Raw genomic sequence first — 16,007 nt, 5'->3', positions numbered from 1 at the left:
GCAGATGAAAGTTTTGTTTGCAGACCTCTTGAACACATAACGACACAACAGATGGCTTGGTAACGAATGACTCAAAGTTAATCCCCGGAACCCGGCTGAAGACTTTCAATGTGGTTTGATCAACTGTGAGGCAAAGGATTTCCCAACCCAGGTGAATGAAAAGTGTCGTGTTCAAGAGTGGTAATAAGGTTTCTTCTGAGACAAAGGATAACAAATAGGCTCATTCTTCTCTCTTTTCCCCCACCATTTCTGGCAAGTACCTCTTTATTTTTTACAAGCTTGAGGAGGATAACATATGCTTGATTATAAGCTCATCCTTCGGATGAGTCCAACCTAGTTTTGATTCGAACCCTAGGAAGGAGTGGTTCGTTCCTGTTTGTAATTGAACAGGCCCTTTACTGTGAAATTTTAACGAGCCCAGTATAGGAGAAACTCGGCGTTTTTCAATTTTAGAGAGTCTGAAAAACTTAAGAAGACTCCAGGTTGAACTTTTTCGTAAATTTGTGTCCCCCAAGCTCGAAAAAGTATAAAATAATACCTGGGAGAACCTCTTGATCTTGCGACCAAGGAGTACTTTCATGATTAGTGCCACTGACCTGAAAAGTAAAAAGCGATCAAGGACACGTCGTTTTATTTCCAGTATCGAGTTTGAAACGACAAAAACCCGGCAATCTTTTCCTGTTTTTACGGTCAGAAAAGGGCTATAAGGGGACCGTCTTCTAATTCCGTTTTAACGAGTGTAAAAGAAACGCTCGGCAATCTTTTCATATTTTTAGGAGTCAGAAAAGGGCTTAAAAGATGACTCTGATGTTTTGGTTCGTGAAAAATGACAATTTTCCCTCTAAATCCTTTTGTCCTGCACAAAAACAACACATTACTCATACCTGTTTAAAATAGGCAAAAATACATTGAAAAACATCTTTCCATGGTGAAAAATAAACAAACTTAGCATTCATTCATCCAAAAAACCTATAAAAAAGACTTTTTACCATGTCATTTTTACCATTTTACTGTTGAGGTTGAGAAAAGGGCTTTTGGCAAGAAACTTCCCGCGGACATTGCGGAAAATCCGACCGTCAGAATCGAGCGCCGTCTCTTTCAGGTATTCCACAACATCCTCCTCTTCAATTTCATCCGTTTAGAATTTCATTTCAAGTTCTAGTTTGATTTTTTAGGGGGTTTTAGGTTTTAGGGTTCGCTTTTCGGGGTACGCAGGTGCCCCATGGGTGACCTGCGTACCCCGACTTTTTCCTATATAGGAAAATTGTTGGAGTACGTAGCCCACCTTCAGAACAGCTGCGTACCGCCGCTCTGTATTCTGAACGCGGGGTGCGTACCCCGTGAAAGGCGGATTTTCAAACCCCAGACCCCAAATTTAACCATTCAAATTTTGTTTCATGAATTCTAATCATTGTTTTTTGGTGTGTAGGGCACTCACCATGCTAGATTGGGGAGAAAGAGAACACGAAGACGTTGACTTGGCCGCAATTGGTCATCAACCTTCTATTGATGCGTTAAAAGCATGCGGTCTGTACAAATACTGGGCCATACCTGGCATGAGGGGCCAGGTGGCATTCCTTGAGTGGCTGGTTGAAAGGTGGAACATTCAGGATCAGTGTTTCTACATCGGAGAGCACCAGCTCGAGATAGAGCCCTCCGACATATATTTTCTCACTGGCTTGCCTAACAGGGGCAAGCAACTCTCTCTATTCGGGACTAGGCCGGGTGGCCAATCCCTTACTAGTCTTCGGCTAGAGTGGTGTAACAATCAAAACCAGGAGAAGGGGATAGAAATCAAATACATATCCCGACCTGAACTTATGGTGATAGCTTTTACTGTTACCAGACTTTGCGGCGCGGCCGCTTTGCACCATGCCACCGGGTCCCAAATGCGGATGGCTATAGATTGCTTCCAAGGCACCATTTTCAACTGGGGCGATGCTGTGTTGGCCAATATGAAGGGCCAACTGACTAGGGCAAAGACCAGACGATTGAAGACCTTTGGATATGGGCCTTTGGTTGTGAGCTTTGCCCTAGAGAGAGTTCCAATGCTGATCCCCCAGCATCTTACTGTTCCAGTTGGGGCTCCTCGGGAGCCTAAGTTGACGAGATGGGTTGCGGTAATGGCCCGGCATCCTGATGAGGGCGCGACAGTTGTTCGATTTCCTGATGGTTACTTTCACTGGTTGGAGAACCAGGTCTTTGCTATTCAGGATTTTCCCTATGCCGGAATGGATTTTCGGAATGATCCGGACATGGTTCTTCCACAGGGAGAACAGTGGGATGACAGAGGTACTTCATTTTTCACAAGTTTTTAAATTATCTATTTTTTTTTTTTTTATATATCGTCTCAAAACTGACAGTGGCAAATTTCCAAAATGCAGATGTAGGTCCACGGCGTCCGGCCAATCTCCGGGCTTTTGAGAGAAGAGTACCAGCTGTACCAGCACTAGCCCCACAGGATGCGGCCGCAGAGACCTTAGCCGAGTTGGAACAGGATCTAGAGCGTCTAACGGCGGGTATACCAGAGACCACCATAGATGACATTCCTATTCGACTTCAGTGCTATGTGGTCGCAGTCCCAGGACCTTTTAGGAGGTTCCTGTGTAGGGTAGCGCGGGCAGTGGTCTCGTATAGAGAGCACCATCAGTGATTGGCTAGTCACTCTTGTAGACACATATGACATTTTTGGTTTTTGTACTTATCATTTTTGCCGATCATAAGGTGTTTTTCAACCTATGATCGAAGACGATGTATATTTTTGACACACTCCTATCTATATATATATATCATTATTATCGGCTTATCTTGTTTAACATATGTGATGAAATGTTTTTAAATTTACTTGCATGATTATCGCAAATGTCTGTCCAACATTCGAGAAGCAATTGCATCTGCTAATGTATTTAAAGACCTTGGAATATGCTGATATTCAATGTAATCAAATTCACGTTCCAAGAGACGCACTCTCAAAAACAACCTTAATAACACAGGATTTCTAATGGCATATACTCTATTAAGCTGTAATACAACGAGTTCAGAATCTAACCTCACTATCAAACGTCAAATTCCAAATGAAATAGATTCAGACAATAATTCAACCACTGCACTGTATTCTGCAATGTTGTTCGTTGTTTGACCGAGGCTCACCCCATGCATAGAAACTAACTCGTCAGAGGGCGAATAGATAACCCAAGCTGCGGAAGAGATATTCCGTGTACTACGACAAGCACCATCGGCAAATCCAATGTACGTTTGGAGAGGCGTCGACATCTGCAATATCAAGAGTAAAACCAAGATAAGCCAGAATAACGACGAAAAACACACTTTCTAAGCTAAGCACACTATCTAAACTAACAAACATACTAGCTAGAAAGAAAACCTAACCTAACTAAAAACTCTCCATACCCATCATTTAAGCATAATACCTCTTAAGGTAAAGTCCATTTCTGGGTTTACCCAAAGAGTCCCCATCAAAATCTACCAGCTCATAGGCCCCTTTTGCTAGCTTTCGCTTTACAATGTAGGGTCCATGCCACATAGGAACGAATTTTCCAGCACCTAGCTTATCGTTAGCTTGATCATATAATAGCACTAGGTCTCCCTCCGAAAAACTTCGAGGGGTCACATTTCTATGAGTCTCGATTGCCAATGCAGCGTCACGTCGAGTCTCATCTAATTGAGCTAAGTATAATAAACGTTTCTCCTCTTCGGAAGTAGCTGGGAGTAATTCGACAGCCATTTGAAGTGATGGGATTTCGCATTCAATGGGTAACACAGCTTCCAAGCCATAAACTAGCTGGAAAGGAGTGAACCCTGTTGAAGTTTTCACTGAAGTTCGGTATGCCCATAGCGCTGAAAATAACATGTTGTGCCAATTCGACCGATGAATGCCAATGATTCGTCGGATCATGATAACCAGAACTTTGTTGATAGACTCAACCAAACCGTTGGCTTGCGGATAATAAGGAGTAGAGCTATCGTGGCGCAAACCAAGCTGGCTTGTAAGCTCAGTCATCATGATGTTTCGAAAATGGCTCCCATGGTCAGTGATGATCGCTTGCGGGACACCAAACCTAGTTATAATGTGATTGAATACGAAAACTGCAGCTGTTTTGCCGCTTGCGTCGAATGTAGGCATCGCCTCGGCCCATTTAGTAAAATAATCAACCGCAAGGATGATATACGCATGCCCCCCGGCCGAGTGAGGGTTACAAGTAATAAAATCGATACCCCATTTGGCGAAAGGACCAACGGCAATTATAGGGTGGAGGGGAGCAGGTGGTGCGCGCATCTTGCGATCAAACACTTGACAGTTGTGGCATTTTCGGACCGCAATGATACAATCTTTAAACATGGACGGCCAGAAATAGCCAGCACGCAACACCTTCTGAGCTGTGGCATACCCAGACATATGACCGCCACACGCTCCAGAGTGACAATCATTCAAAACCCTCTCAGCCTCTTCGTGAGTTAAACAACGTCGAAAAACCGAATCTGCCCCCCGGCGATAAAGTGTATCTCCAATAATTCTGTATTGCTGGGATTGAAACCGAATTTTTCGACGCTTCGACTTTGAAGCTTCAGGCTGAAAGGTTTGGGTTTGGAGATAGATGATTATATCCCCATACCACGGATCTAAAGTACTGATAAGAAACAAAGATTCGTCCGCAATGGACTCCTCTGCCACAGTTTCTGTGTCAGCACGCGGGAAATCACACATCAATTTCGCAAAAACTAAGGATTTCTTAGACTTGGACTTCTCGAACTCCAAGTCGAACTCTTGCAGGATAACGATCCATTTAGAGTACTTGCCCCCTAGCAGTTGTTTAGTCAAAATATAAATCATAGGGTTGCAATCCGAAATAACTGTAGTTTTACGGAGAAGAATGTAGTGACGAAAACGCTGGACAGCTTGAACGGCTGCCAGGGCCAATTTCTCCACATGCGAATATTTTAGCTCAGTGGGGTTTAACATCCTACTAAGATAATATATCACATGTTCCGTTCCGAATTCATCTTCTTGGACTAACACCATTCCAATAGTGGAATGCGAAGCTGCGAGGTATAAGAAGTAGTCCTGGTTGTAGTTGGGAGGATGCAACAACGGTGCATGGGTCAAGGCGTGCTTAAGTGCATCAAAAGATTGTTGGGCAATCTCGTCCCAAAAGAATTGAGCGTTCTGTTTCAACAACCGTGTAAAACCCTTAGTGACCTCGGCGTAGTTTGGAATGAATCGACGTAAAAAGTTTGCTTTCCCTTGCAAACTTTGGAGTTGGCGCAAACTCGAAGGAGGAGGCAATTTGATGATAGCTTCGACTTTCGAGGGATCGACGCGAATGCCGGCTTTTGAAACAACAAATCCCAGCAATCGACCCGCTTCTATACAGAATACACACTTGTGCGGATTCAACCGAATACGATAATGCCTACACCTCATAAAGATTGCTCGTAAGTGGACAAGGTGATCAGCTCGATGTAAAGAATGAGCAGGCAAATCATCGAGGTACGGTTGCACAATGTGCTTGATGTCATGAAATGCATAAGACATCGCCCGTTGAAAAGTGGCTCCGGCATTCTTAAGCCCAAAAGGTAATTTGCAGTAAGCAAATGTCCCCCATGGACAAATGAATGCCGTTTTTGGTTGATCGGCAGGTAGAATATTGATTTGATTATAGCCCGAAAAACCATCCATAAAGGAAAACATTTCACTTCCGGCACAATCATCAATTATTTGATCGATATAGGGCGTAGGATAGTTGTCTTTTGGACAAGCTCGATTTATATCCCTATAGTCGATACAGATTCTTATTGTTCCTTGTTTCTTGTTAACCGGAACAATATTCGATACCCAATCCGTTAACGGGATCGGATAAATGAAACCTGCTTTCAACAGCTTTTCGACTTCTGCTTTAATCGCAGCTGCTTTTCGAGGGTGAATCTGACGCAACCGTTGCCGGACGGGTTTAGCGTCCGGGTAGGTCTTTATTTCATGAACAACAATGGCAAGATCGATTCCTGGCATTTCCTCGTAAGACCAGGCAAACACATCGCGGAATTCTTGGAATAGGGCCTTGTAAGTTTGAATTTCATCTTCTGTACATGAGGCACCTATATGAATGTTTTCCTCAATTCCGGGATTCACTGAAATGTCAATGGGAATAGTACGAGAAATATTCCCTAAATTCAACTCTGAATCAGGATGTTTCGTTGGATTCTGAGCATCTTTGACATATTCAGCGGTAAAAATAGATGAAAAATCATTTTCAAAAGCATCACCCTCAGGTAAAAACGAAGATCTATGATGGAGATCTTCCCATGGTAGATCGTCTACACTTAGGATTTCGCGAAGTTGCTTGTCAGATGACACGACTTCGGGAAACGCTATCCGTTCTGAGGTTGATGTGAAAAGTGATTCCTCACTGACCACATTCATTTGGTCGATTTGGGTTGAACGCGAGTCGGTAAAAGACACGACGGCTTCATAAGCAATTTCATATGGACTCAAAGGCATAGCATTACCGAATGAGTCTATCTCAGATTCAGATGGGACAATCCAAGGATCGTCGTAAATAATGGTGTCTGATGTAATCATATGAATTGATGCAAATGAAGGGTCTGCGTTGATTGGAGGGAAAGGAAAAGTTCCCAGTAAACCGGAATCTTTAACTAAACCTACGCCAACGTCCCTATAAGGGATTGTCGTCTTACCGACATGCTGGATACTCTCTGAAGAGGCTGGGTCGGATGAAAAGTATGTCAGCTGATCAATTGTCACGATCTTGCCGTTATGTGGAAACTTTATTACTCTGAAGACCGATGAAACAAGCGCTGTCATAGCATATGACCAACTTCGACCCAAAAGAAGGTTGTAGTCTAGAGGGGCATCAACCACCTCCACATCCAGACTAACGGTTTTACCTTCTACCCCTATAGGCAATTCCTGTAGAATACCAAACGGACGGAACCCACGGCCATCAAAGGCCTTAAGGATGGTTAGGGATTGGTTCAGCGAAGGAGAACCAAGCGATCTCCAACACTGAATCGACATAATACACGTGGAAGCTCCCTCATCAATTACAGTCCGATGAATAGGCCTGTTTTTGACTATCACTGGAATCTGGAAAGCCATTTGATGGGGTAGGCGCGGTGTACTATTTTCTAGATCGAAGATTATCAGATTCGGGTCCTGAACATCAACAACTCCGATAGCCGACAAAAGTAATTTTCGTTGTGCTGGGCATGATTGCAGCACTTCTAAAGCCGACATTGCTGAGGGTGAAACAGCTAAGTCCTCAACAATGTTGTAATTCTGGGCCGCTCTCGCATGTGGATTGAAAGCAGACCTTCGAAGTACACCCTTGGCGGGCGGTTTGATTACTAAGTCCGGGTTAGGTTTTTCGATCTGTAGTGGATCGGAACCAGGAGCTGAGGTTGATGGATTAGAATGAGAAGATTCTGCTTCCTTACCATCAACAGGATTCTTACTACCATAATCTTGCGACCGAGTCGCAATCCTCACATGAGACATCATCAAAATGGGTTCTTCACTGGCAGTCGAGGAAGAACCTATCATCTTACTCTCCTGCTTTGGAAATGGATCTTTTAACACAGCAGGAGTGGGAGAACCTTTGACTATTTTCACAACCTCGGCCCGATGAGGGCAATCTCTTGTAAAATGATCCTCTTCACAAATAAGACAAGGATATCGAGGTTTGCGCTTTTCGTCATTGGTTTCCGACTTTTCTGTTTTCTCCTTCGGAGCCTTGTCTGCTTTAGCCTTCTTCTTTCCTTTCTTCTTTTCACCGTTTTTTGATTTGGCCGTAGATGACTCTACAGCGTGAATATCGGCGGAAAGTTCAGGAGAAGACTCTCCTGTCGGGGAATCAGGCAAGGTGATTATAGGAGTAGTAGAATTCTTGGAAGACTTCTTCTTGCTCTTTGTGTTCACCGTACCAATCATACCATCAGCGGCATGAGATCCCGAAGGAGCAGCAGCGATTTGATTCGATTTTGGAAGATCTGGGATCTTCTCGTGTAACGTACCCGACTGAGTATAAACTAAGTCAAGGTACTGCGCCTGAGCAATGACTTGCTCCTCAGTAACTACTCCGGCCTTAGCTACATCTTCAGTAATCTTCGGTAATAATGATTTAACAAACCATTCAGCTAAGATTTGGTCCGGAATAAAAACTTTCACTAACCTTCTTCGACGTCTCCACTCATGAATGTGATCGGAAATATACGTGGACGTCGATTGTTTTAGTGAAGTTAATAACTCCGTGCCGTTATCGTATCTGACCGGCAACTGAAAGTGAGTTAAGAACGAGGTAGCTAACTGGCTAAAATTGTAAAAAGAGGCCCGTGGTAACTCAATGTACCACTTGGCCGCGAGACCAATGAGTGTACGCTGGAAAAGACGTAAGCGGATCGAATCATCCGAGATAGAATTTGAAGCACACCAGAGGTGGTAAGTCATCACATGATTCGACGGATCCTCTCCAGGCTTACCTTCAAACTTGGGTATATCGCTGGGCAACTTATTTGGCATTGGCGGCCAAAACGGTAGATAATTGATTGGATCGTTCGTTAGGCGCGACAAGTCTGGTAAATCCAAAGTTGCGATAAATGGCAATTGCCGGTTCGGATCCCTAAAACTCTGAGTCATGACACCAGCCCCAGGAGGAGGATATCCAGGATAACTTGGAATAGGCATTGCATTCGGGATATTATATCCTCCTGGAAAACCAGGATTAACCGGACCGTACTGGGGTTGTTGAGGTTGTTGATAAGTGTACCCAGGATACGGTTGATACTGGTAAACCGGCTGCTGGACAGCTTGCCCATATTGGTACTGTCCCTGGTACGGTTGATGAACAAATTGTGGTTGAGTAGTGACAACCGTACTTATACCAGGCTGACCTACAGGCATCTGAACCGTAGTTTGAATCGTAGATCCAGATAAGGGTAAAGATGTCTGAGGAGTAGTTACAGAGACAGTAGAAACAGGAGCTGTCGATACTCCAGAAGTAAGTGCGGTAGATGTTGCGGTAGTTGCAGCAGCCGTTTGAGATGGAGTACTAGGTGCGATTGGCGGCTGAGTAACTACCGAAGTTACAGAAGTTTGAACATTTGACTGGACAGGTTGCGGTTGCTGGGGTGAACCAGAAACTACGGGTTGTCCGGTTTGAGGTAACAACTGTATACTTGGCTGCAACACCTGTTGACCTTGTGATGGATCCCACACTATCATTCCGGGGTATTGACCCGTAACAGGTTGAGGATACTGGGATCCATAACCGGATTGAGGATAGGATTGATAACTGAAAGGTACAGTTCCCATACCTTGAACATATGACTGACCTTGAGGTGGTTGATAACCTTGACTCGAGTATTGACCTTGAGGTTGATAACCTTGGGGTAAATACTGATACTGGGGTTGACCTTGACCTTGAGGTTGATACCCTTGAGGTAAATATTGATACTGAGGTTGACCCTGGGGTACATATTGAGGCTGGGGTTGACCTTGAGGCATGTATTGTACCATAGGTACATACTGGCCTTGAGGTTGCCCCCCAGACACAATTTGTGTACCTTGAGGTTGCCCCCCAGGTGTTAATTGAGGCTGCCCCCCAGGCGGTAATTGGCCACCTTGAGGTTGAGAAACGGGAACTGATCCTGACATCATGTAAATGTCCCCTACACCCAATGGTTTATTACCATTTTTTCCAGCTAATAACCCATGATCAATGGGTTGAGGAGATGCCCCCGCAAAGGTACCAGAAAGTGACTGATACCCGGTGGGAACAGAAGGACCGCCGTGTAAGAAAGATTCAGAAGATTGAGTGAACACGGACGACTGACCAGACATATTTACAGGAGTATAAATACCTCCAGGTGGAAAAAGAGTACGAGGTGGAGAAAAACTTAACCCTGAGTTGTCTAAATAGTTAGTTAACGAAAGGTACCAAGTAGTACTTCTAGGAGGACTGTAAAAGATAGATTCACGCTCCCTTAGATCAATAGTAGGTTGATCTTCAAGGTTAGAGACGCCTATTTCTTCCTCTGGAGCAAGTTCTTCAATAGCAATCAAACCAGTAGGAAGATTTTCGGTGATAACTCATTCTACTCTTGGTGAATCTGGAACACTAGAAGTTGGAGTAACAGGCTCAGATATTTCAGGTTCCTCACCTAAATCACTAGTAGATGAAAAACTACCAGCAAGCTCGGAAACTGTAACAGCTTCGGGATTATAACCTGTCTCTAGACTTTGGTAATCTGGATGGACTACCAAGGAAGACTCTCCTTCTTCAAGTGAACCTACTCTACTGCCACTAGGAGGAGTTACAAGGACCTTCAATCCTTTGTACTGACCCGGGACGTCTTCAGGAGGTCCACCCCGCGATCTACGGAGTTTCCTCAACAAATCAGTTCCGGTAACAATCTTAGGTGACTTGCCCCGAAGTCTACGGGACTGTCTCGGTAATTCCGCCACAGCTAAAAACTTTTAACTACTACACACGAAAACAAAGTAAAATCTCAAATCAAACCACCTTAAGTCGCTAAAGAACCAAACAAATTTGAATCACACGCCTAAAGAATCTAGGGCGTCAAACCATGCACAAACAGTAGCCTTCCGGACCAAAAACACTAGTTGGAGATGAAACCCAACATCGCCGAATTCAGTACAGAAGTGGAGGGTGGAACAGTTACCCCGGCAACCTGCTTAATGAATAGACCGGCACAAGTTCCTCCACTTTAACCGTCTCGAGTGAAGTGAACCCCCCGGAAAATCCAAGTGAGTCTAGCCGACGTCTGCTCCAGGTACAGTGGGATCTTCCCTCCACCGTCACTTTGGGTAGAATCCTAAGATTATGGCCACTAAGGTTACCAACAGCGGAAAATACACCTGGGGGAACAGTCTAAACTCCGACAGCACGCAAGGGCAGAGTATCAAGCTCAATCCCCTTACCGGCTCCTTGACAACAATCCAAGGTTTACCGATAAGTGACCCCTGGCTCCTCGACAATGGTTAATCCGAGGTTTACCGTTTGTAATATGTGTGTGTCTAGCGTCGTTCCTAACGAGGGAGGATTGATCCCCTCACTGGTTCGGACACGAGCTCGTGCTTCTCCTTTAAGAGGAGCTTTCCCAGAGTATAAATGCAACAGTTGGATTCATTCTACCACAAGATAAGCTACTTGTTTGGTTTTGCTGTCTTGGAGAGTTAATTACTCTCCTACTCCAAGACACTAGCCTGATCTATATTGGTGCTTCAGAGCCCTAGTAAAAGAAAAAGTTACTATGTTGATTTTACTTTAAGCGTTAATTTTTATGGTTTTCTTTAAAGACAAAAGGTAGCGGAAATGAAACCAATGGTGTGTAGACTCGACTCAAACCACTACAAAGATGCACTTAGGATGATTTACACTACTTTTCTTTTTCAATGAAATTCTTAGCTAAGAAAGTTTAGAGAATGCAAATTTATATAAAAACAACTCTCTTGGCAACGAAAATCAAAGAAATAAAACTCTTTATCTTTCCAAGCATACAAACATGACCACTCATTACGTGCACGAAAAATTCTTTCTCTTTCAAAATACTCCAAAAGCTACTTGAAACAAAACTTTTCAAAGGAGATGTTTTTGTATTTTTTTTATTTAATAAAGCATATAAATCTATTTTAACGAAAATCAATCTCAAAATCTATAAAATCTATGAAAAATTGACTCACAAGCAAATCAAAAGAAAATTTACTCTAAAGCAAACCTAACGAGGCAAAAGCCTACAAGGATGATTCTAGGTTGTTTTACTTAACCACAATCAAGCCAAGGACCAGCTAATGCAGAATCAAAAACCAGTCAAAACAAAACTCAAATCTTTTTGTTCTTTTTGTAAAATGGAATTCAATACTTAATCAACAAGCACTTCGAAATTCGCCAAAGAGACAACTCAAAGGTAAGTTGCTCTCACAGGTAGACTTTTATGACAAGTCCGACTCCTAAGAAGGCTGACAAAACCAAAGAGATCTAAGGCTTGACAACTTCTACCGCCAAAGTCACTACAGGACCTACTCAAAAAACAAACCCTAGGGCTTAAACTTCTATGAAATCCACTAAAACACTCAATGCTATCGAAACAAGTTCAGGTGAAGATCTTTGACAGGAGACTAATGGATCTGGGCAGTAAAAACTAAGAAAAAGCAAAATCTAAGAGGAAAAATGTAAAAAATGGAAATTTCTTAATTTTAAGCAGGGTACGCAGGCAACCTGTTAAGACAGGTGTGGGCCCGCTCTGTGCACACAACAACAGTGCGTACAGGTACGCACTGTGCAATACTCAGAGGGTGCGTACTACTGGAAAAACCAAGAAAAACTAAATCTAATTTAACCCTAAGCTAGCCCACCCAAATACAAAGTCACACAGCCAAAAACCAGAAAATAAATGACTTTTCTCAGATCAAAGTTGCATACAAAGGAAACAACTTTCACATCAATGGAGTCCCCAGCGGAGTCGCCATTTTGTCAGGCGGAAAGAGTCGATAGTGCGGACACAACCAACCTCCCTAGGAGCCTAAGACTCTCTAGTGACAAACAAGACAAACAAGAGCAATCCTTCTCTAAACATGCATTTACCATACAAGAAATCAAGTGTTTAGATCCTACCTGTAGTCCAACGCTGTTGTAGTAGTCCAGCCTCGCCGATCCGGATGAGCTCCTCCTTCACTTCGAAACCTGCATTCACTAACAATCAAACGATTAAATAGCACTTGATAATCTCATAAAATAAAACATATTTAACATATAGACCAAGGAGTACATGAAACAACTCATAAATAACAAGTTATTGAGAAGAATGGACTCATTTGCATTAATAGGAAACAAAAGGAACAATTACAACCTGAGCCTTGGTGTTGTGCAAGTCCCTCCCAGGGTCCATCAAGAGTTCTCCTTTACTTTGACAAAGCTCACCCACTTCCAAATGAAACAAGAAAGGATGGGAATCTCTCCTCACAAGTTTCTAAATGGGAGTCCTAATTCCAACAGCATCTACCCTTAGAAATGTTTAGCTTTCAACCTCCCCTCCTTCTGGCCCAATGCCTGTATTTATAGTGCTCAAGAGGAAGTTAATCAGGTCCACCATCAATGGGATAATCCCCTCTTTGGATGGGATAGCTCCTCTCTTGATGGGATAAGTTCCTCTTTCATAGGGGTACATGAACCATTTGGAGGCGCTCAATACACGTCGAACAACCTTCTAGAATGCTCTAGAAATGACCACAAGTAACTTTTTAAAGATGAAACTCGCGCCTTTTGACCTTTACAGGGGTACGCACCTGCCCCTTTACATACAGAGCGTACAAGTACGCAGTTTTTGTGAACATTAGGTGCGTACACGCAGGTAAGGCCAAGAGAATCTGCGTACCCAGAGATAAACACATTTACAAAGACTGTCTCTCTTTTTGGAGTTTGACATGGAGAGCAGAGGCATAAGACTTGCCCAGGAGGATAGCATGACTGTTGATAGAGCCATACTGACTGTAAATAGCCATGGTGACATTTTTTAGTGTAACAGATCTCAGTTTCAGAATCTTTGTTACAATACTGACCTTCCTAGCCTTTTACAATGCCAAAATTACAGTGAGCTCGAGAGGCTTCTCTCCAAGCTTTTTGAGAATAAGAATAAAATCTTAAATCAAAATAAATAATTTGTTTATTTAGGTCCCATAGATCATTGTTTGGTCTCAGCGGACGTTAACCACCATCATCATCATCAATATATATAATGTATTTTTTAACATATTTTATTATTTTTAATTTAATTTTTTAATATAATATGTATTATATATTTTAAAATATTATAATTATAAATATAAATTCATATATATATATATATATATAAATATCTATATAAATATATATATAAATGCCTTTAAACGTAATAAATATTAAATATTAAAAATTATGCTAACTCTTATTTCTAATCGTAATAAATGTTCTCTAAAGACTTGGTAATCTCAACTGCAATAAATATAAAAAAACTCTGGAACTTGTTGAGATAGAGTGAAGTTTGATTTAAACTTATTTATCATTTTAATAATACTATATTCATAAAGCTTATCAAAGCACTGCAATAGAATTATTGAAAAACTTAGTTTAATAATTCAAAATAAATAATATTGATTTAAAAAAAAAATTAAAATATAATACATAAAATAATTATATAACTTAAGTATATTAAAAAATATTATCAAATTTAATTTAAATTATTGCAATAGCATTATTATATTAGATTTAAAAGTAGGGATACAAATAACCCCTCTAATTATCGAACAATTATGATCAGCCCTCTCTTAGCCAAGTTATATGGTAGTATTTTGGAATAAAAGTTAAGCATATGGCTTGAAAGTGAAGGTAAGCGGGCTAAAGGCCAAGCAGGTTTTAGAAGGCATCACTCAACAACAGACCACCTTGTTATGCTTAGGATCATTGCGGAGGAATGTCGTAATGATAAATCCAATTTATTTTGTTGCTTTGTGGACTTTAGAAAGGCTTTCGATATGGTTCCTAGATACAACCTTTGGAATAGATTAGAAGAGCTAAAGGTTCCTCTCGAGTTGAGAGCTGCCACTATAAGGTTATACGAGAATGTAATTGCCAAGCTAAAGAGCAATGAAGGGTGGTCGAAAGATATTAAGTGTAACATCGGAGTTAAACACGATTGCCCCCTCTCCCCTACCCTATTTGGCATTTACATCGATAAGCTCGAAGGCTATTTAGAGGAAGCAGGATGTGATGGCTCAATCTTAGCTGGGATAGTCGTCATCCTTCTTCTTTATGCTGACGATATTGTTCTTTTGGCAAGGTGCCCATCTAATCTTAATAAGCAACTCAGGCTTCTTAAGGATTTCTGCTCTACCATGGGTATGACTGTTAACACTAACAAAACAAAAGTTATGATTATCAAATCCAAGAAGGACACTTACGCTAATTTTATCTATGACAATAATAACTTGGAGGAAGTGTATTCTTACAAGTACCTAGGAATCGATATTCATCACAAGCTCAACTGGAACCATAGCATTGAGAAAAGGATTAATGGGGGTGGAAAGCTTACTTTGGTCTTGAAAATAATTGTAAAGTAGCAAACCTCGTAATGTGGGATAAAAAGAAGTTCCTCTTTGAAACTTTAGTCACTCCTGTTATCTTATATGGTTGTGAGGTTTGGGGTTGTAGCATCTCCAGAGAATCATGGAGAAAGATTGAGCAAATCCAGAAGCGTTTTATAACTTATAACCTGAAAATTAAAAGTAATACACCCTATCCTATTCTCCTTATAGAAGCAGGTCTTTCCCCTATTGAGAGCCTAGCTATGCTTAGGTTCTGTTGTACAAGCACAAAATCAGTAACATAGATGATCATAGACTTCCTAAGCTAGCTTTAAATTCTAGCCAAAACCACCTAAGGCTCAATTGAGGGTGGCATAAAGACACAAGGGCCTGGTTAAACTATTGGGATATCAATGAAAATGATGCATTGCAAAACATAAATAACATTAAAGATATTGTTACTTCTAAGTTCAAAGAAAAAATGTGGTGTGAGAAAGATTTAGCGGCTAAAAGAAAATTAAGTTATTATAAGAATGTCATCAACCCCACCCTAGAAGATCAAAAGTATCTCTCTATTTTAACTAGCTCAAAGAAGAAAATTAATATAGCAAAGATTAGAACGAATTCTCATGAGCTCCATAGTGAAACAGGTCGTTGGGCAGTTCCTAAAACGCCATGGACGGAAAGGATCTGCCATATATGTGAGAATAGGAACATCGAGGATGAAAACCACTTCCTCTTAGAGTGCCCCGCGTATAACCACATTAGATCTCAGTTTCACAATTTTTGTTATAACACTGACCTTCCTAGCCTTTTACAATGTCAAAATTATAGTGAGCTCGGGAGGCTTCTCTCCAAGCTTTTTGAGCATAGGAATAAAATCTTAAATCAAAATAGA

The sequence above is a fragment of the Pinus tabuliformis genome, chromosome 3_2, assembly GCF_031772625.1.
Source record: "Pinus tabuliformis cultivar Carrire ecotype Pingquan chromosome 3_2, CPIR1, whole genome shotgun sequence".
Lineage (NCBI taxonomy): Eukaryota > Viridiplantae > Streptophyta > Pinopsida > Pinales > Pinaceae > Pinus > Pinus tabuliformis.
The sequence above is the reverse complement of the archived record's forward strand: the minus strand, read 5'-3'. Positions refer to the sequence as shown.